The 24,257-nt window shown below is 32.7% G+C and overlaps 1 protein-coding gene across 10 annotated transcripts in view; it reads right to left on the bottom strand.

Annotated features, from left to right (window-relative positions):
- LOC105665673 overlaps positions 1–24,257 on the bottom strand; it is a 123,302-nt gene that overhangs the window by 42,156 nt on the left and 56,889 nt on the right. The gene's annotated exons all lie outside the window — the stretch shown is intronic.

Genomic DNA, 24,257 nt, shown 5'->3' with positions numbered 1-24,257 from the left:
GACTTCTTTGACTGCCTGTGAACTAAGTTTACTACGCTACTTGCACACTATTACAAAATATAAAATATTATTTCTAGATAATATCTAGCTAATTATATCCTGAAAACGTCTTATATTGCATTATTTGCTGGAACAGAGAGGTTAATGCATCAGCAAAATTCTTTAAACAAATTTTGCACTCAAATTATATACACGTATACCTATAACTAGGAAAACCTTTCCTCAATTATTAGGAATATTGAATTAATTTGTCAGTTTTGTTTAATTAACAGTCATTTTAGAATATCTTTAAATGTATATTTGTATTTACGTAGGTAGCATATTTGTAATTAAAGTTATATCTCAATCGATAATTTTGAAAAGACAAGTAAAAATTGTATTCTTTTATAGAAAATGATATCCTTTCGTAGAATGTGTAGAAAGACAAATAATTCTCGTAATACGTTTATGCAAACTATTTAAACTTAATTAAAAATCTTTTTATCGTTTTTTAATAATTTTATAGACTTAACTAGTTTTGTATCGTAATAACATATCAAGCATAAAATCCATATTTAAGGATTTTGAAATTTTTGCTGTATCACTAAATTCATTGAGAAATTTCTATGAGAAACGAAAAACAAAATGATGCCATATATTTTTTAAGGTCACTGAAGAAAATGAAATCGCATCTTTACATAAATACAGATATTTTTTTCGTAGCCTCCAATGTTTATTCATTTTATTAAAAAGATTTATATAAAACTTTCATATATTCTTTTATTAATTACCTCCTATCCTTGTACGACTGTTACTTTCTACTGATTTGCAAAGTTAAATCACCTAGTACATCAATAGCTCGTTTGGATAAAATATTCCCAAAGATCCTCTATTGTTCTCTGGTCCAGTGATTTCATTGCTCGATCTACAGTAGTTCATTTACATTTATACGAAGCATCTATTTTGTAAACTTTCATAATATATACAGAAACGTTAAAGAGTTTGTAGAAGTTTTAGAGTGAACGATTTAGAGAATATTTAGGTACTTATTTCCTTATCCTTTTTATCCTTATCCTTCCTTATCCTTAACCTTTTATAGATAATAAATGTCCAATAATTTGACGCATAGGAACTCGAGATATGAAATTTATAATACTATTGACGCTTTGCCAGAATTTATCTCCGGGTACATTGTTAAAGGGTTAATCTCTACAAATTAAAAATCTAATTGTGAGAAGAAATTATCTTAATTAGTATTGACCGTAGAATATATTCAAACACATATAATTCAATTTATCTGTTGAAAAATATGAATTGATAATATCCATAACAACTTCCATAAAATTATACACAGTTGACCAGATAATTTTCTGATGCCAAAAATTTTATGAAATTGATAGAAGTTCAGTGATAAAGTAAAAGCGAAAGGTTGATATTATACAACGTATAATCATTAACTATAATGTCTTTTTCTTTACAATTTCGTATTTTTACTACCGAACAGTCGGGTCAGACTCATGTGTATTTATTACAATATCATAGAATATTCTAAATGAGTTACTTTCTAGAGAAACTAATTATTGTATTATCTAGACATCTAAATTAATATCTCTTCCACTTGCCTATCATTTAAATTTTCTATCTTGTCTCTTCAATCCATTTCAACTCGCAAACATTACGAAAAATGCACACACACACTGTATGTATATTAAGATAGAACACAGCCTTCACCATGAAATCTAATTAGCAAATATAATTCTTCTCTCCTTCTTTCATTTCTTCTCTTACATCACATTTTATTATCTTATTTATTCGTTTTCACAATAAAGAAATATATACGTTACACAAGAGTTTAAGCAATCTCCCTAACGAGACCGATATATTAATTGTTTGGAGCAAACGTTCGAAAACGTTAATCAACATAGCGGCTCGTTGCATAAATCTCGTTTGTAATTAATCAGGAAGCGGATGAAAAATGTTTCATGGAACAACCGGAGAGACAAATGGAAAAAACGAGTCTTCTTACGGAGCTCTGCTGTCCGTGGCCGGTAACAGTGGCTGAATTTCTAAGAAACTGCGGTTCAATTAAACCTAATTATCCTGCTAGTTCCATGGTTTCCTTCCTTTCCGGAGCAGAACGGTATCCGATTAATCGATAAATTAAATTCCACGCCGCGGAAGGAACAGCTAACGGGAAATAATCAGAGTTTCGATCATACCACGTGGGAAGGAACATTTCCGTTCGCCATTCATTCCTGTATGACAGGCCACGTGTTTACGTAATGGACGCATGTTTCGTGATGCGTTTTCAAGACAAAATTACGGATTCGTCAATTAGATTTGACTAAACGACTCGCTCAGTTCATCTGCACGCGTATAGCGAACTGGATCTCTCTCGACAATTTGGAACGAAGGTATGACGAACTGGAAATAACAGCAAATGAAGATCTTGAGAGCTTGGATTTATTTTGACATTGAACGTAATTATACGTAAGGATAAGATTTATATTATAACATCGAAGAATATGAATTCTTTATTTAAGCACTTAAATGCGTTCGACGTGTATACACGTCGTGTAAAATAAAAAATTATCATTTACTATAGAAACTCAAAATTTTAGTAAAAAGTAATATAAATTACATTTAGCGGTATGTTTCCTTTACACTTCCAGTAAAACTATTATGTATTTTATTAAAAAAAAAAAGTTTGAAAAAAATAGTTTGATTATTTGATTATTCTCTTTGTATCATAATATCGTATAATGTATCGCTTTTTATACATTGGCTTGAATATTTTTCCCAATGTATCGTCTATTCTTTGAATTGTTTTCTGTTTTATTTATTTTACTTTATTATTTTTTGGTAATTTTTAGGTCTTTAATAACAATACCTTTTTTCAACAATGGATTGCTAATTTTTTATCTAATAAAATTGTAATCCCTCCTCATTTTGCTTTACTTTTTTTGTAGGATTTATAATAGGAGCATTTACCATACGGTCGATGTGTATACTCGTCATTGCTTGATTTTACACCTGCGAATCCTGTAACAGATTTTTGAAACCAAACTCCGCAGTTAACGGGTTAAACTAAGATTCTATAATCTCTATTTGTCGTTACACGAGCTTCAAATCAATAATTCTTAAAGATTTTGGTAAATTTCTATTCATTTCTAAAGTCTACAATCTTATTTTTTATCCTAATAGATATTTACGAACAAAGGTGTATTTCCAATTGTTCAAACGGTGCAGCCTTACGGCCGATTCTCGGCTGGTACGATAAAAGAAAAAGGAAGTCGAGACACAAATTCGTGTCTTCTAATTATCGAACAGCACGAAGGTTCTAGGTGCAGTCACGACGACATAGCCACACCTAAACGACAATGGGTTTACTGGCCCACAAACGCTTAATCTGTAATTAAACTGGGTTTGCCTCGCATTTACCTAATTTATTCCCGAGCAGCGCCCACTGGGACCTGCGTATTATTTGCTAATTTTCCCTCTAATAGGAATGTCAATTAAGTTTTAACAACCTAATAATAGTCTCACTAATAGGCCGTACTAGGGGAATATTTACATTAGTTTTAAATTAGCAAATTAGTTCAAATATTTAAATATCTTAGTTATTCAATTATTTTCAACATTATTATCATTAGTAAGAGGCATAGAAGTTAAAGAAGTTTCTTTCTCCCAATTTTTTCTCCGCAATTAAGGGAAATTTCTGGTTAAGATATTTTGATTATAAATTTTTTACTACCTTTGAAGGTATTATGATATTTCTACGAATTTATCAAATGTTTATATCCCATATTTTATAACGTTAAACGATTGGAAAGCGTCGAAATCCAAATACATCTGGACAAATTTGTCGTCGTTATTTCGTTTCACCTCGTCCTAATCAAACTATATTTGTACACCTCCAATTTTATTGTTTTACCGGCGAAAGTAAAATCCTACGTCAATCCTACACAGTGTCTCCATTTCAAAATAGTCGTATTCCGTATAGCCAATTTCAGCACGACAAAGTGGGCGATATTTCAAATAGGCTAACCCCACCTCAATAGAAATTACACCAGTTCAAACAACGATGCTGATCACCTGTACGCAAACACAATATGATTGAAAATGACATCGTTTCATTTTTACGAAGTGGAGTGAAACATGAAACGGAAAAAAGTTGGAAGATATAGAAAAAGTTCAGGTAGAGACATAATAGCAGAATATGTAAGTATGTAAATACCATCTAACGTAAACCGAGACGATCCTAGAAATTTGACTAAATATATATGTATAGAAAGATCAGATATACAAAATACAAGTCCTGGTTGACTATTTACACAGGTGTGGGAATTGGATCCAAGATAAATTTGCAGTGATAAAAGATAGTGTCTTTTTTTTATCAGAAAGCAGATAACTATATATAAAAAATTTTAATTGTTTATGCATTAACGTTAAGTTACAAAAGAAACATAAGAATTATTATGTATATATTTAGTAAGTAAATTAAATACGAAAAGAAATTTTAATCTTTCTTGTAATAAAATTAAACAAGCACATGTTATTATATCAATTTGAGCATATTAATTCCATGTATAAGAAAATTATAAACAAAATCATTTTATCTTTGGAAACTAACGAAATATAATAATAGTTCAATGACTTTAAATGTAAATAGAAAAAATACAGTTCTGCAATGGCGTCGAATTATTTCAATTTTATCGCACAATCTCTTTTACGTTCACTGCGATAAAAATATCGATAAACTCTGAAAATGTCAAGACTTATTACGCTGCATTGGAAAAGTTCGAAAGCTAAACGTTCATAACTCGTGTTCACCGTGCTGATTCTCACCCATTAAGATACGTATCTACGACTGGCAATACCGAAGGAATTGGATGAGCTCTCACAGTTGCTCTCTCAGTGCACCAAAAAAAAAGCACAGATCTCTTAAATTATACCTTTATTGCCCTTTGCCAAGCTAAAGTGTTCGACTCGCGGCGTTATTACCGCTTCTCCGCAAGCTGTTCATTAGCGTCCACTTTTCACTCGAGTTTTTCCCGCCGGATATTTTGTTCACGCCATGAAAAACACACGATGCGAAAATTTACACAGAATCACGAGCACAGCCGGTGTTCTAATGAACACTAAAAATCGTTTTCGTTTTCGTGCCCATCCTGAGGCGTGACCGTGAACGTTAAATAATTGAGCTCTTCGACAATCACTGACTTTTATTCGCTTCATACACGCAGTGCACTTATTTGGTCAGAGCAAGGCGCTTTCTATCACGGTTTCATTAAAAATTTTAAGGATACATTACTTATCAGGAATCCTTCTGCAATCTTCAGAAAATATCAAACGAGCGTGTTTTTAAGTATACCCTTTAACCGCTGATGATAATTCATAATTCATGTGATTAAATCATAAACTCATTTTACGTCATAGCTTAGTTTTATTGGACATTTTAGGATATTAATTTTTAATTTGAATTATTTTTCATTGTAAAAACAACAGAACGCAAGAAAATAAAATATAGTAAAAGTTAAATAAAAGATCATCATTCTAGATGAGAAATACTCTCCCTGCTGATCTTTCAGCTATTTTCAATCCAATTGTACTTGTCTAGCATTAAAAAATACATTACCATTAAAACATTATTAAACGTCCGTTTGCTTATCGAGATAAGAGCGAGGTTGAGATATAAAAATTCAAAAACCGCACAAGATTAAGCAAATTTTATGATATCACATCCGGAATAGTAACAAAATGAAAAGAACTAGAATAATAATCGGTCGAAGGATAATCGATAATGGAATTTACATCATCGATTGAATTCTTACTTTCGCTCGTTACCTTCTGCACCATATTTGACCAAGAAACGAGTACTGTTTGATCATTTGGACAATTACGGTGAAAAGTAGCGCAACCGTAGTTTTCTTCCGACAGTTACAATTTCGCTTTCACGACTCTCCTGAATGGACGACTGCATCGTGTAATATTACACCGTCTTACAACGTTCACTCTTACATTACCACGACTTTGTTTCATCGATATAATTTATTTGTTTTTACTATTTAATATCGATATATCCTTAACAGACTGCATGAAGTGAAAATGAAACGAAACGGCCACCGCAATTAACCTCCGTGTTTAGAAATCTTCTCAACTCTCTCTCTTAAAAACTAGAATATACGTTATACCATCTTATATAAATTCTTCAAACTTTCATGAAATACATTATCTTCCTTTAATTATTAAATAATTAAATAATCGAAATAGTAAAAAGGTATCTTGCTTTTGGGATTTACATCTATAATAAATATCATTTGCTTTGTAAAACATGTTATCAAAAATTATAAATTGATGAAACCTGACCACATACGCAGTAATAGTCGTATTAATGAGAAATTTTAACAGAACTGGAAATTCTCTTTTATGAAACGTGCACTTGTTTTATCGCGGTAATAAGTAATAAGCTTTCTATATAAAACCATCATTATTAACGCGTAGGATGATTTAATATATTATATCGCTTCCTAGTTTCCCCCAAACTTCTTGAAATACATAATAAGATATGAACTATTTGCTAAAAGTATTCGGTCGAAGTAAGCAAGTAATTTCATCCGCTGGCATGTTTTTACATAATTAACACGCGGTTTACTTGTATTGCGATTTTCTAATTCTTTCGCAAACTAGTCAGACGCGGTTTCAATGGAACTCGGATAATCCTCACAGCGTGACCATGAGAAAGTAAGGATACGTAAAAAGTGAAAGCAATGTAGGCCAATATTGAAACAAAGGATGCCATATTGGTTAAACAGTCATAACGACCTCGTTACGTCATTTTGTTTTAAATAAGATAGAATCATCAATGACATTTGAACGACAAATTCGCGTAAAAATAATATTCTCATCAAGAATAAATTATCTACAATCTTTCCATAATTCGAAGTTTCGTGTTTGAAAATTGTAATTTTATAAAAATTAAAAACTGATATACCCATTGTTTCTCCAAAGCATAAATTTTTAAAATAGATATCAAAAGTAAACGTATTTCATGAGTATCGTCAATGAGATAAACCAACTATTTGTTTCGAAAAAAAATTCTTTTCCTCACTTTTCATTCCTACGATAATTGATATTAATTTCGAGTTACGTACATGATTATATCCCAAAAGTACGATACACTATACCTGTTGAACGGTTACGTATAAAATTCTAATTATCAAGTATGTTAATTCACTAGTCAAATTGTGTAAAGTTAAGTAATTTACTCGGTTAAAATAATATTTAATTGTAAAATATTCCTTTTGGTATATAATTACGCTAAATATATGTATATATATTTTTTTTCTAAACATTCATCAAGAAAGAATAAAGACGACTACATTATACCCAATTTAGGATATCTTTCTCTTCCGTTGTACAATAAAAACACTTGTTTGAAAATTTCATACGTACATGTTCTCAATCATGTAAATCTACATTTTAACGAGGGGACTATCATGTTTGCAAATCATTAGCCTGCGTATTATTCATACTCAACGACGATGATACCGTTAATGCAAAAGTATCAAGAAGACGAGTTGACCCATTTAAAGCAGTTAATCAGGTTTAATAAGAACATAGGATGAAACTGCGCGCAATAAGTGCTAATAAGTAGTTCGATCCCGTTCGATTGAAGTAGATTCAATCAAAACATATGTCTATCGCCGGTTTTATCGATTTTGAACGTAGTACGTGCAACATAGAGAAACTTCTTAGGAAGAGAAAGAGAACTAGACGTGTTAAAAGAAACGAATGAGGTCGCAGGATGCAGTCGAGTGCCACTTCGTAATAAAATAATTTACGCTTTGCTGCAGAAAGTATTCCAGCAGTATACCATGATGCGTAACGTTATACAAATGCAACGTGTTTGACATAAAAATGCCCCGTATTGCAAAATGCATCGTTTATTTAATGTTAATTCTGTTGCTTTCGTCATTTTCGAAGAGGATATAGAAAAAATTGGAAAATGCGATTTTACGGTTGATTAGAAGGAAATAGGTGATTAATCATTTGAATCATGTTTGCTTCATTATGTTTCGTTTTATGTACTACATCTGATTTCTTGTTTCGTAGTGAACTTTTTCTCCTGCTTCGATATTTCCTTTGGCTTCTCTTCCAATTTTGATCCTGTTATTTCAATGTTTCGAATCCTTCCCCACCAAGTTATAGAAATATACACGATTTCTTTATCATTTCTAAAATAATAAAGCGTAGAGTTGAGTTAAAATAAACGCACATTACAAGAACGATTCCTTTGGATCTTTAATCGGTTGTAAAACGAAATAACTGGATATAATTAAATGAAAATAAATACAGATGCCTGGAAATTTGCACAAAACTAACACAAACAATTTAAAAGAACACAAAGCAATACAAGCTACGTATAATCTAATCAATTAATCTCTCTTAGAATACTTGAAACATAGTGATTTGTAATTCCGCGTAATCCTTTCGTTCTATTGTTAATAACACACGCAAACGGTTAATGTAACCATTGATAATGGCAGATATTATACGGAATTAAATATTAAACACTTAAATCTTAAATCTTAAATCACTTCTATTTTTTCTACGGAATTTTCCATTTGTAGACACTTGTCAACAAGGAGATACAGAGCAGAGTGCAATTTACGATGCTCTTTCAGCCCCTTGTATCTGGCATCGGCAATTCAATAGGTGCATACGAGAGTATACACGCAATTGCGTAGTAGCGCGTGTTAGACACATGCAAAATCAATCATCGCGATGCTGCCCCAAGCATTCGAGGTTGACGGACCGTCTACCCAAACGAAAATTCACGTTTCGAGGACGATATACATTTGAATACAATGGCGTGTTTCAATTTTAAGTTTCACAATGTCGAATCTTAAAATTGATTATACGTAGTCACGAAACGAAAAACTATTAAACTTAATCACTAAAATATTTATGATAATCGATGTAGACAGCGAAACGAGATAAATGCAATTTTATTTAAGAACTGTAGAATTGCCTATATCAGTCGTCGAAAATGCTATGAATTTTTCCATATTCGCTAATGAATTACTACCTCGCTTCCTCGCTGACTTACTTGTTCTTGAAATAAAATATCGTCCGTTACCATTCCTACCGTAGTTTCACCACGATTCATCACACGGCTTTGAAGTTGAAAGTTTAATATGCAATTGCTCCGATCATTAATAACAACTATTCAGCATCGTTTTCTCCCGCGTTAGAAGCATTTGCAACATTCTTAATAACGTCGGAAGAACGATCATCAAGCAGTATACAAAGCCGTCTTTTATCTTCACGTTTGCTTTTACTAGTTGTTGAATGGTATCCTACCAAAATAAATTTAAACACCTGCTGTGGCGGAATCACGCGATAGGTAATCTTTCGAATAGAAGGGGGAAAAAACGAGTCGCAAGTTCCAGGTAATTTAATAAATATCAGAAAGACGACATTTATGACACGGTGTTGGTACGTACCATCCTTATTGTCATCAACGTCGACCTATTTTTATTCGGCGTTCAGTCACCCAGCTTAACTGTAGGTCTTCTACTGTACATACAATAGACCCCCGTTCGAAAATGCCGTGACAACGAACCGTTCCTGAATTCCATCGTGAGCGTGCAGTTTGCAGTTGGTTCAGCCGATATTGCGTTCGTTATGGAAATAAATACAATGAAAAATCCTAAGTGAACTGAATTAGGAAAACCGATACCATTTTAGTGACTGTTCACGAATGACCTACATTTACAAGATAAGTATGTATAATTCTGCAAAATGAATTATGCATACAGCGAATTGCAGAACTATTCATACAATAGAGAATATAACAGAAATGTATAAAATAATAAATAATTGCAGGACATAATTGTATCTTATCTTGGAATTTCTGCAATATTGTTCAGTCTATCTTGTCTATTTTAAGGTGGATAGATATTTTAAACAATTTAGCAATTTTAGCAATTTAATTAGTAGGAATCTTAACTTTCTCGTCGCCTTCGATTAGTTATTACAATATTTAGAATAATTAGAAACGTTACTTAAGATTTCTCCGTTTCATTGCTCGCTACATGGAAGTAGAATCATTGATAATTAAACAAACGAACGTTCTTTGGCGGTGAGCTATTAGTCTACTTAAAGCGCACATGCTATAAAATCAATTAGTAAACGATTTCTTTATGCAACAATAAGAAACGTTTAAACCTATTCTTTTAATTAAATGTTTAGTTAGACTCTCTTAAAATTTCAGTAACACGACAACTAAATTAAAACACTTGAATTCGCATACAAAAATTAAATTTAAAAAAATAAAAAAGATCGAATTTATGAGATATTCATTAACATTAACGCAATTCAGAAACTCATACCATCGTGCACCGTTCTTTGCTTCATGCTTATCGAGCACAGTATCGCCATTCACAATACGTAGCTCTGTACGTGCATCGAAGTCGTATGCCGAATTAGTAGATGAGATAAATTTCTGCTTAGCTCCCATATCCTTAACTCTATTCACAAAAACATAAATTTGCATAAACATTCACGCTCTTATCGAATTATTAAGAACCTATGCATGCTTACTATTAAAAGGCTAATAAAAGAATGGAAAATATATATCATATTATACAGTTTGGAAGGTAACTGTATGATATTGTATTTTGTATCAGAATAAAAATTTCACACATACAAAGTATTATAATCGATCAGTGATAATAATTGATAACGCTACGTCAATGGCGATAAGAAATAGTTTTCGGTAGAAAGCTAACGTTTCAATTGAACTGATAATAAAACGGACATCTCTTACGATTAAACTCGGACATAAGCAATATTGAATCGTGGTTATTATGTAATTATCATACTTCCCGTAGATATCGAAGCCTAGAAGCGTAATGAAAAGAAACTCACAGTTTAAAGTGTTACAAGAGAAAATGCATGCTACTCGAAATAGATATATAAAATTATGGAGTACGCACAGTGCAACAAAAAAGTACCTAATATCGTTCTATTTTAGACGACTGTTACTTTTACTGTTGCTGCCTTTCTCTGATCGAGATACAATCAATTTTCTAGGTTATTGGTACAGCACATTTTTCAAATACATACCGAGCCCGCAATAATTCTTGCACAATTACTGATGATTCGTCAACCTTCTCGTTTAATTTTCAGAATTTTTTCGGGATCTTTCCTACGTTGGTGGATATTTTCTTAATTAATCGAATTTTTCTCAAAAGAAAACCCAAACATTGTTACTTACCACCTTGAGCGATATTTCACTGCATATTTTTCTTAGACTTGTATAAAAGTGTTAAACTTTGCAGAAATTAATAGGAATGAATCAAAAGTTCGTATAATTTTATTGAGCTGCCTTTATAAATACCAGATTTGAATTATTCTCGGGATTATCACAAAATTTAAATACTAGAATTTTTACGTTAAGTAGAAAATAGTCTCCATTGTATGTGATGTAATAAAGTGCTGTAATTTCCTCAAATGTTTTGAGAAATTTAAACGACTCAGTTTGTCTATAAGGTGTAAAAAAGTATATTTACAGAAGAAACATGCAAAATGGTGCTATCATATGAGAAATACGCAGTATGAAATATGAGAAAGTCATGAGAATTTCAGAATGATGTAAGTGAAAATATATTTAGTATGACGCTATCATCTTCAATGTATGTATGTCTGAATTCATTACAAAATTCTTCACATAAATACAGTTATTACAAATCGTTCTCTCGTTTTTTAAAGAAGATGTAGTTGTACCAATTTTCCTCTGAACTTTTCATCATTTTCACATATCGTACTTTCTAACAAATAATAATTCCTTATGTTACAGAAATTTCTCGATTTACCAAAGACTTCCAGAAGAATTCATTAGCGTATCGAACATACGAGAATTATTTTAAATAAAATGTTCAATTTCGAAGGAGTTATGTCCTTAAAAAATTGAAAACTTAAAACCGACGAGACTTTCAGGATAACCTAACATACGAATTTAAGATAGAATCTAATACGGTACAAGAAAAATCTGAGAAAGGATCGACAAAATTTCTAGAAATTCTAGTACTCTTTACTATATATAATAAGTCATCAGCTTAACGAACTACGAATCTGGAATAAATACGACGAGTCAGATGTAAGATCAGAACGCGGTTATTTCGTGATAAGTTTCTACCAGCTCTCACCATATATAATATTTCCGCAGATGAACGAGGGAAAGTATAGCAGTATAACTAGGCAAAATTTCGATACGCTGTATCCGTGAATCAGAAAAAAAGGAAAGAATCACTTAACAGAATGATAACGTATTATCCGCGTAAGAAACCGATATCCTAAATGCGTTCGAGTCCAACCGAGCGCTTTCTAGATGGAAAAGCATGAATAGTCGGAACTCTCCGATGGTTCTGCGAGTCACCGTATTTTCACATCGTTAATAAGCAGGTAGCTTGCACTCTGATAGCGACGATGATGCAGTTGCTGACAAATGAACGAACAATGAAGCTACCTACTTTTATCGCTTCCCGTGTTTGCATAGTTATGTAAGCTAATTGACCACGACTACGTCTTCTCCAGTTCGCTAATTCGCGACATGTATTTTGTATTCAAGAAGACAGGTGCTTTAAACGTGTATTTAGTGAATGGAAACGATGCTAGAACTTAAAGGCTGAGATTTAACCTTCTTGAATTGTACTCTTCTTTCTTTTGGAAATTGATAATATAAGCAGAGATGTATGTTCCGAGGGAGGATACAGGAAGATAAAGGAACGTGGCTCCGATAGATTACTTTTGATGGATTTAATACAATTAGAAAAATAGAAATGCGTATTGAAAGTTTCACATCTACAAATAAGATCGTATCATACATGTTCATATGCATATCTACATTTTTATCGTCTATACATATTTCAAGTGTCAGAATTTAAAGTAAGTCAACATTGTATTAGAAGAACATCAAAACTGTTAAAAGATGATCTTAAGGGCTAAGAATGGAAAATTAGGAAAATTATATTTTTGTAACTCTGTTGCTTCCTGCAGTCTACTGTTTGCGCCAGCGTTATGCGTTTAGTAAATAGATGATTTTTTTGTAAACTTCCAGATAATGTCCTGTTCTTCCCGAAGAACTTGCTTGAGGTAGGTTACTTTTAAAATAATAAGGACAAATTAGAAACTTGAATGACAATTTCGAACATTGGGATCTCGATAGTCAGTCTAGATTACGTTGTAACGTAAGTATTAATATGTTATTTAAGCTTTTATTTAACTCCTTATGATCGACCAATGATGTAGATATGTTCGCGTATCAACCAATCTGAGAAAATGAAATTACAAAAATGAAAATGACACGATACGTTGTATAATACTTATCACTATTCATTATTCAGAGTATATTTTCGACTCAGACAGATGAATCGTGGTTTTTCAGATAAAGAGACAAATTGCAAGTTACAAAAATCGTCGATATAATCTGAAAGTCACTTTGACCCCTGCTGCCAGTACTTACAATAACATATTACTACGAGAAATAATTTTCATGCAACATAAATTATAGGTATGTTTTTCTAGTAACGAAAAACTTGCAAGAAATGATGCAAACCTTCGCTGAAAATAACATTTAATCAAGCGTGCATTGTACTATTCTGACTAATAACTGTAATACGTAACTTCATACAGAGAAACTATGTTCATTTTTAAGAAAAAGGAAAAAGGATCATAAATACCCCGTTTTTGCTGTACATTTTATGTAATCGTGCTAGTATCCTATTACATATTACTGCTATATGGTCGAATGCTTTTTTTATATTTGTACAATATTTAAAAAAGATTTATTTCGCAGAAAATTCATTTACCTGAACAAAACACGCTATTAACCATCTTCCTTGCCAATATCGATCCAAGTTCGTAAATATTCGCTGCACGATGTATATATATGCATTTTGAAGCAAAGAAGCATTCATTCTTCGTTTAAATTAATATATGTAGTTTTTTCACCGCTAGAAGAAATGACTGCTAAATTGCTTGGATACCGTATATTCTGCATTCTAAATAGAATTACCTAGCCGTAAAAATTAACGTTGCCTCCAGATACTAGTAATTACAAATAACTGTACCGAAAATTGAATCATTATTCCAGTAGTCAAACGAATTTACAACTAATCTCAGCTTTTTTTAACTATTTCATGTATCTCAACTATTTATGCAAAATATTTGAGAACTATTTGGATAGTTAAAGACTAATAGCATTATATTATGCTCAACGCTGTTACCCAATACGTTACATGTTCATAATTGACAAACGGTTAAAATATTCCTCTTTATTCGAGAATATCTGATGCAATTCATCCTTCAATCAAATAAAACTAGATTACATAAAAGTTCACTACAATAAGTATAATTAGAAACAAGATAAAAATAGTATTTCCACGTCAATGTTAAAAGGATATTTTCTATTCTTTTTTTTACCCCACTAGAGTGTCTTTTTATCTTTATATCACTTTAATCCTAAACGTGATATCAAAGCTCCAAACTTTGTACGTACAAAAACGAACAATTACGAAAGAAACATATTACAACTGTCCCTTCTATTCTACGCGCGTATGCAATTATAACATGACGCACGTCTACGCCAGGGAAAAAACAATAAGCAAAAAGGGAAAAGGGGAAATGCAATAAAAAAGAAAAGAAATATATATCGAGTGAAATCGTGATTACATAATACTAGACAAAATGGCTAATATTCATACGTCTCGGGACTAAGCTCCGCATGAATCACACACGGCCATTTTTCTATTTTATTTTATTTTCGAACTACCAACGATACAATGAGGAAGTGCACCAACTAACGTTGGTTAGCATGGACGAACTCTCGGCAAACAGGTGTTCTGAAAATGTAGCAGATGGCGGATGATGGGAATCAAGACAGAGCAAGTGAAATCGCGTTGAAACTCATCGGTAACACGAATATCTTGGGCTTGAGAAGGAGATCTTGTTTTATCCTGACACGATTGTTTCTTCTAGAATATCTCTGTACACATATCGGGGCATGCTAGAACGAACGTAATTTCTTCTAAAACCTACTTTATTATAGCATCTGTTCGTTTTAACATACACCGACACACAAGATATTGTGAACACTTCCAATAGAAAACTTGTATGCCCATATTGCATGTGTTCTAAGAAACATTTTGAAATTCCATTCGTTCGTAACTAAATTTATTTAAAAAATAAAATCGCTCTTAAAGTTTGATAGGATAATAACACGTAACTAAGAAAATAACAAAATATATGTGAGTCAAAATTAACTCAACCCTCGTCGTCCAAGGGTGGAAGACGAGTATTACAAATCTGGCAAACAACGTGACGAGCATTCAATAGCAGGTAAATGTAAGCCGTAATCGTCGAAGACTTCGCTCTTCAAATAGTTTCTATCCTCACGTTTATCATATGTACACACGTGTTCACGAAACTTCGAGAAATCTTTTTTCGCGTAGAACCGCAAGTGTTTGAGATTCACCGTAACATAAAGCGATGTAAAGTGTTGATAACGTGCCATTATGGCTAAGTAGCTACCGACCGGCTAGCTTGACCATGGATAAAACAGCGGCCACGCTCTACAAATCAACAGAGAAAATGCATGAGCGCGGTGCCATTTCATTCTTTTATTTGTACAGGATACTCGTTCGTGGATTTCACGGTACGCAGACTCGAGACGCGACTTTTTGCAACAAAATGATCCTGCGTAGAAGGAATTTTCGCTTAAAACGACGATTGACGCATGTTGAAGGGTAGCGATGGATGTAGCAATTTTCAAACAAAATGCGCACAATTATCGACTACTATCTTATAGTATATTTTATCGTATAAAGTATAAAATATTGTGAGTGTTTGAAGAGATTAATTTTTTATTTAAATAACGTTGTTCTCAATAGTGGTGTATATATAATAATATTGAATAAGGTAAATGCTAAATAAATCTTGTCTATAATAGAATCTATTAATCCTGATGAATTAATATCCTGAATATTAAGACTCGTAGGATAATGTAACACTATTGTAAAAGTGAACAATGGCGAATAAAAATTTATAAACATTGTAATTCATATATCTAATGTGTTACTTTAAAACTAAATCGTCTCTCCAACTGATTGTCATTGTTAAATAATTTGGATGAATAGATCGCAAGATAATCTTCATTTTTTATTCCCGTGATATCGTATCAGATGCAAAATATGGAAACGCTCTACGGTACTAAATTCTTAATGATTCAGTATTTGTATGAAAATTCGGCATATCTGATAATTTGGTATTATTATATTTCATAATATGCTTTTTCCAAGCATAAAGCAGAATTCCAAGCAGAATTATCGAAATTGTACTGCATATAATTTGTATGTCGTAATTCTTAGTGCGAAAAAAAAAACTGAAATTAATGTTAGAGTTCAAAGCAAAGTGTGTTACAAAACCATGTACGCGTCGTCTGTATTAAATCAAAACCATAATTCGTGCCACGAATGTAACTTGATATTATAAGGCAATTAACATCGTTGAGCACTATATCTATGTCCGGTTTAGATATCACCATACGTACTACCATTCCTCCCTTTGAAAATGCAAGAACATTTTCCATATGAAAGTTACTTGACTCGTGCTTCAAATTAATTCGATTTTATTGCAGATATTGTAACGTTTTTATTTTTTGCGTTGTAAGTATTTATAAACGAAGAACAAGAATAAAAAGGAATTTCATCAATTTTCATTATCAGACAATTGCCTTTTGTAAAACGAAAATTTCACAACGATATCGATGCGGAATATGCGAATCTATGTCTGTCAATTTGCAACTGTATACTTTTTCTCCTGATGAGTAATGCTACTTGACAGGTGTCTCATTTATTTTATCTTTCTCCATCTAACAGACTATTCGACAAATAAAGATAAGTCGAGTAGCGTTACCAATTTAGAAAGATGATTCATTATTCAACAGGATAGTCTTTACTAAGCAGATGAAAAAGAAAAAAGATCAATCATGCCACGATATAGTCGTTCTAAGAAGATCGCATTCATATTTCCTTCCTACTAGAACAAAAATAGGAGCATCAATTTATCAAAATGATTAAAAACAACGATAATCAGTACTTCCCCGATATACTTAAACCAGAGATAAAATATATAAACCGGATATAATTAATCAGCTGCTAGCAGCAATTCACCATTGACAAGTACTCAGGCAGAATCCAGAGACCAGAGGTTAGCAAATCCTTAGAAAAATCTGCTTTGACAAGGAAATATTATCACGTTAGAACAGCAAAAGAATAGATAATTTAAGATGAAGCTTTGCTCAAGGTGCAACTATTACACGATACTAATTTAATAACTAGACAGTGGATTTTTATACAAATTCATATCTTTATAAACACAAATACAAAAAGGGAAGCTTAAGCAAAGATTTGCGTCACCTATCAAATATCCCAATGAGTACTATATTTTGAATATACTATATATCTTTGCATTTTATATGAATTCCACGATATGTATTTTTACATCTTCCATCCTCATCTCCCATCCTCATAAAACCCCTAGTCTGTTAGTAATCTATAATGTATCCATTTTTAAACATCAAGTACCTCCTCGTGCACAAAAATGGCCATCGAAGATCCGAGCCTGAGTCAAATTAGTCGCATCCAGAGCGCATCTTAAATAACTTATAAGGACGATACGCAAAAGTCCATCGAGATACGATACGGTATCTGACCACTCGTAATTAAGTGCTTGCTGCCGGTTGTAGTAGCCGCAGGACCGGAAACTCCTACCTTCTAGACACCAAGGATCTTCTAAACCGTGTACGATAATTGCGGCGCAATCAACGACTGAAAAATTGTCCACCATGTAAGTACTCTGTCGATTGTTCACGCAAGGGAAACCAGCCAAAAGTAAAAGTGCTCTTTCGAGACTATCGAAGTGATCGCAAAGAGGAAAGGAAGGACCGCACAATGCGTGAACAACAAACACGCATTAACCCGAGGAAAGAGAAGGGCAACTGATGGTTACTTGACGGGAATGTGTGAGTACGTGAGTGCAATTACTGTAATATTTGCACGTGTATCAAGACGATCGTAACGGAATGGAATAGCGTTGTGTGTTAAAATCTTATCAAACACGAACGGTGCTCGCTACCGTCACTGGTGGTTACGAAAATGCATTACAAATTGAGAAGGATATTTACGATCAGTTCTGGAATTGCTCAGAAGGAAAGTGATTTAACGGTATTTAACTAGCGACTATAGTTACGCGGGTTTACTAAAGTTGAAGAATGATGTTTTGCATTTTAGTGGTAGCAATTCTTATTGTACCGCATATTGCTTATTGTTTGTAGTGGGAAATACGATCCTTCTTTTTCGAGATTGACACTAACTGTTGAATAGTAATTATAGAATGTCTTATCGTTCAGACTTAAGACAGAAAGATTAATAAAATTGTGTACATGAAAAGTTTGAACTACCAAACTAAAATTTCATTCAATTAAATATAAACATATTTTTCATTTGAATCGAGTGCATATACGCGCATCCTTTGTTGTTCATTATAACACGTATTGATTAAATACTTGTTATAAATGAAACATGATAACTTTCCAAGAATGAAACTCCGATACTTTATCTTCGTCGAGTTAAAAAGATAATGATTATAAAATTACGTTTTAGTAAAAAGTAAAAAAGAATCATTAATAGAATTCTATTTTCAGAAGATTTATTGCTATATATGTATATTTATTATTATATTGTTATATATGTATATTTATGCATTATTATATTATATTTTTTCATATTTTCAAATTTCTTTTAAGTTAAATATAGGTATATGTATTCGTTCATTTGTTTGTTACGTGTAGAGTACGAATAGAATATAAAATAATAATACGTATGCGAAATAATATCTCTTTTTCAAGAGTAGTATTGTACTTTATAAGAGGGTGCTTTATAAAATATACATACTTTTAAAGAAACGCACAATAAAAGCAATTATTTTCTGTAAATAATAAGTACTCAAGTTACAAATTCGAAAGTGTTTTTCACATACACACACATTAGTACGAATACACGATATACATATGTATAACAGAAGTTAGTCACATAACGATTTTGCAATACATTCACGTAAAGGTTAATGATACGATATTTGCAGCCAAGAATAATGGCCTTGGACCGTATTTACGGGACATAAATTTGAAGCACGAGACATTTGAGCGCTTTCGCGTAATCAAAGTTGATTACATAATTACAATCTTTAATTATTCAGTACGAACACGCCATCAGTGAAGATTGAAAACATACAAATTTATTTAATACATTACGTGAATTTCTCGATACGAAATCCAGGACTCTTGTACTCTCAAGAGTGAGTTATTGTCGGTTTTGCACGCAACGTTTTCGCCTTATTTCCCTTGAATTCGGAGAACTCTTCGTTCCAGTTAAAATCTACACAGTCCGTGAACTGTTCGCCGAAATATTTGCGTTCTATTTACACAGCATTAACAAACTTATGTATATTTACACAGTATTAACGAAACTACTATTTAACGACAAATTTTAGTCATAATCAGAAACAAACATTCGTATAGATCACGTGCTAGTAGGTACACAGAGCGATGTGAATAAGTAATTATTATTAAAGAAAAAGGCAAATTTTACGAACAGATTGATAATCTTGAAATTGTGCACTGAATTTCGAATTTTTGTAGTACGATAGTATTCCAATAATCCGACATTTAATAATCCAACGAATCACAGATAATCCAATTTCCAGACGATAGAAATATACGCGAAAAAGAATTAAATTACATATTTATTTTATTTGACACATTAAATTCCAGGAAAATTATAAAACAAAATTAAAATGTAAATTCAAGGAAGATATCAAGATAAGCTTCAAAGGCAGAAGATTAAATTCAAATGAATTTGATAATGAATGGTTTTGATAAATTCTAATTTTTATACATTGGTATATTTACCCACACCCGATGGGAAACACTCGGGCATCGTAAATACATCATTATATAGACACATAATTTAATAAATTAGAAATATTCATTATTCGATATTGAACGTGTGAACGGAGCTTAAGAGAAACTTTAATTCGTGGAAGTTTCTGGTTTGTTTGGCAAATAAGCTATATACCATGTATTTTTCGAGAACAATTACAAAATACACGGTGGTCTGTTTAACGAACCGTCAAACGCGGCTGAAGCATGAAATTCATACTGCCTTAGGCAGGCTTGTTTAGAAAAATTGTCGCGCGCTATGCGGAACATATAAGCTTACTTCCATGACAATTCACAGCTCCAACGTGAAATATAAGTACGAGTAATTGCGAATTTTATATTTTGCAAATCAACCGACAGGTTTATCGATATTTCACGGTATAATAAATTTTCGAGAAACGCCGAAAATATTGTGCAACGAGGACAAATTTTACTAAACCGCAAGGGATTACTTTTTCCCAATTAAGTACCATACCAAAGCAGGAAACAGTCATATCGAATGGAATTACAACGAAAATCATTGAACCCTGTCAAGCGAAAAAACTTATCACCTTATATAAACATCCAAAAATTCCCCGAAATTTAGAAAAACCTAAAAAAACATCACAGTGGAACATAAAAATGTCCTCGCTCATCGGTCAATTCTTCCAACGGTCTTTCGAGTTGATTTAGATAATGATGCAACGCGTTCATGTAATAATAACGATCAAGACATTGATAACATTATGTGGCAACGCTCCTTCTGCGAGATACAAAGACCAAGATTAAATGAACAACTGTGTGCGACTTAAACTACAAAGCACTACATAATATAACTGCACTATACTCGCCAAATAGAGTACGGCTACATACGTTAGCTACGTTATAATATAAATTACTAAATAAACTAAATTTTATTCGAATTACACAACAACTGTAACGAGTTAGTACTTCGATATTTATTGCTTGTACTTTACAATGCGAAAATCTCTCTCTTGAAATTTAGAAATTAAAAAAGAGAAAAGGAAATTGATGGATTCGTTTCACAAATCCTTTCGCAAGATACTACATAGAATTATGATTAATCATCTGGAGATATCTATTTTAGATTATTCGTGAACGCACAGGAAGCGGAAGAGAACTTCAAACGCATTGCTTACAAGCGTGTGCTGTGCAGTCACGTGTACACACACATCGTGAAACGACCGCTTAACACGTTGACTGTCACTGCGAGAATTGTTTATTCACTCCGTGAAATTTATCTTATTTTATCCATTCAAAAGATTCAATAACGTTAATCAGTGATGACCACTATGGTGGGCAACGTGTTCAAAGACAGTTGATGATGTTCGAAACGATAATTCACGCACGTTCGCGATACGAAAGAGTTTCAACGCACACGTGGTTCGCGATGCAACGGCGTATATACACGTGTTGACATTGCATCTGAAGTACAGTAAAGACAGGGCCGTTTCTCAGACTGGCTTCCTAATCCGGTTAAATGATGGTAGAGAGGCAGCTCTGCGGCTGCTTCTTCGACTGCGGCTCAATCATTCCTTCTCTGAGGCGTTACGAGGCCGTTCAACCGTCTTTGAGAGGAATGCCACGGACTACAACCTATCGACTATCGGCGGGATTTTCTACCGATCTTCCCGAGGATCCAGGATGATGAGAGCTTCGATTGTCATGTTCCCGTGATATTGTTTGTTCTTTTTTTAAAAATCATGTGTGAAATACATTTATTACGTTCATTATCAATTTGTCTATTAGTGCAGGTATGGATATACGCGCATTTAAATTTAAATTCAAATAAACTCTTTACTCGACGTTTGTTCCGACGTAGCAGGAAGTTGCCTGTCCATATTAGATATCGTGTTTTTCATGTTTATCTCATTTCTGGTTCGTAGATCCGTAAGTTAATGACAGATCGAAAGTTTCGCGAGAGTTTCGTCACAGTATTGAAAGAACATTAACCATATAATATTTAACTTCAGGATGAAGTCAACGCATACAGATTTTTACGCTCTCGAGAAAGTTATTTTCTCTCTGAAGAAAATCGAGATACATATGCGAGTTAAAAATACAAAGAAGTTCCAGTAAACCTAAACTTTCATGTTTTTACGGCGATAAATGTTTTATACGATGAAACACATAGGTATTATTATCAAATATGTTTGGACCATTTAACGGCATTTTTGTAATAAATGCAACATTTATATAATAAAAATTGTACGAACATTGGCAATGGTACAATAAAACGTATAGTCCGAATCCGGTATCTCGAGGAACTTTATTCTTGGATTATCTTAACTGTCTGTCCTCTAACCACGTAATGTAGCTAAATTACATTTTGCTACATTATTCTTATACAGGTATCATTAACTTGACACTTTACACTGACTACAACATTTTACTTGAACTCGAAAATTTCCCTTATCTCTGTTCAAACGCGGAAAGAAAATTTCACACCCATAATAAAAAATTTATAGCTTACTAAACTATCCTGTTACCCAGAACAGAACCCATATCAATACCTGTTTCCTACCTGTAGCTATCATTCCCGACACTTTTTCAAGCGAACTTTCAGGACTCGAGATCTGTATTTTTCCGAAGATCGATACTGCAAATTGCTCGATCATTACTATGTCGAAGTAACGATTATGTAGTTTCGTAGATAGTCATCTTAATCTCGTCGAAAACCGCCTGTTTTTAATCCTGGACAAGCGACGTGGCTCGAACAGGGTGAGGGTTGCAACACACGCTCCGCACACGTGATAAAAAGTGGAAAGGCTCTTGGACTGTGGAAACAACATAATTATGCTATGGAAAACGTAAGGTTTCACTATGCCGGACGAAAAGTTCCCTTTATAATACATTTCGATTTGATTATCGCAGTTAAACTGTGCAAATTTATACTTTTATCTACTGTAAGTAAACAATTATTTTACTTGGTATATTAGTGGTTCTTCGAGCTTCGATCGTGTTTTTAATAGCGCTTTGTTCTGACATTTTGGGTCAACTGAAAAACTGAAAAGTGAACAACGCAATGTTGTTCATGAAACGCTGGAACAAAGCAATGATCTATCTCTAATAAAATTTCTGTTTTAACCTTCAAGGAATATTTTTTTAACCGTTAACAGATATTCGATATCATAATCTGCGATAAAAATCGACTATATTTAATCGATAAGACGATAAGACTCGATAAATCAACAAGCAAAACCGAGAAGTACAATTATGCGGTAAGTGCTGCTTGTGTTCAGCTTTCAGAAAGCTTGAAACATCTTGACCGATATTTTCCCGACTGAGCTCTTCTTTCCGCGCTTCTGCTAAGTGTTGGAAGCAGAAAGAGATGTAAATAAGATACACGCGCGAGACTGATCTCAGGAAAACTGAAGATTCTAAGAGAGCTTGCATTGGGATAAATAGAAGACTGGCAATAATTTAATTAATACGAAACGAAGGATTTAAAATTTATAACGTACTTTATACAATATTTTTATACGATGTCTGAGAAATCTTACAAACGTTCATTTTAGGTACTCTCACGTCTGTATTTTATAAACTAAAGTTATTTTCGAAGTTTTATTACAATTAGAAGAAACAACTAACGAATATCTTGAAATTTAAAATTTATCAGCATCAAAAGTATGTATAATATTCTTCATCCTCACTTTGTTAGAAATATTATATCGCATTATTATAAAAATATTATTGTCACACAAATTTTCATAATTTCTTACTTCTATATAAAATTGGTTTCCTATATAAAGTTTTGCTTGTTGTCAGGTTTTGAAACATCTCTTTTGCCTACTTGGAGATACGTAAAACCGCAAATTAAGATTGTATAGAACTACAACTGGTAAAAGTCATACATAATCACTGAAACGTATATGTCGGATACAAGCTCAGCTGATTCTAGCCGATTACATCAAATCTAGTTACACCGATTACAGCATTCTCGTCTATCTTCTCTCCTTTATCCTACATTGCGGGAATAAGTAGAGCTTAAAAATTCAAGGTTAGATCCTCTTATTACTCTCTTGTTACTCTCAAATTTAAATCGACTTTATTATGAATTAGGTTCATTATTTCCAACATGTTAATTCTTTGATTCACACATTCCACTTCTCCCAGAATTGACCAAAATAAAAAGATACAAATCGATAACATTTAGATACATATCTAATCGTATCTATTTTTACTCAAATAACAACAGTTAAATCAAAACTCT

Source organism: Bombus terrestris, chromosome 4 (assembly GCF_910591885.1).
Source record: "Bombus terrestris chromosome 4, iyBomTerr1.2, whole genome shotgun sequence".
Lineage (NCBI taxonomy): Eukaryota > Metazoa > Arthropoda > Insecta > Hymenoptera > Apidae > Bombus > Bombus terrestris.
The sequence above is the reverse complement of the archived record's forward strand: the minus strand, read 5'-3'. Positions and strand labels throughout refer to the sequence as shown.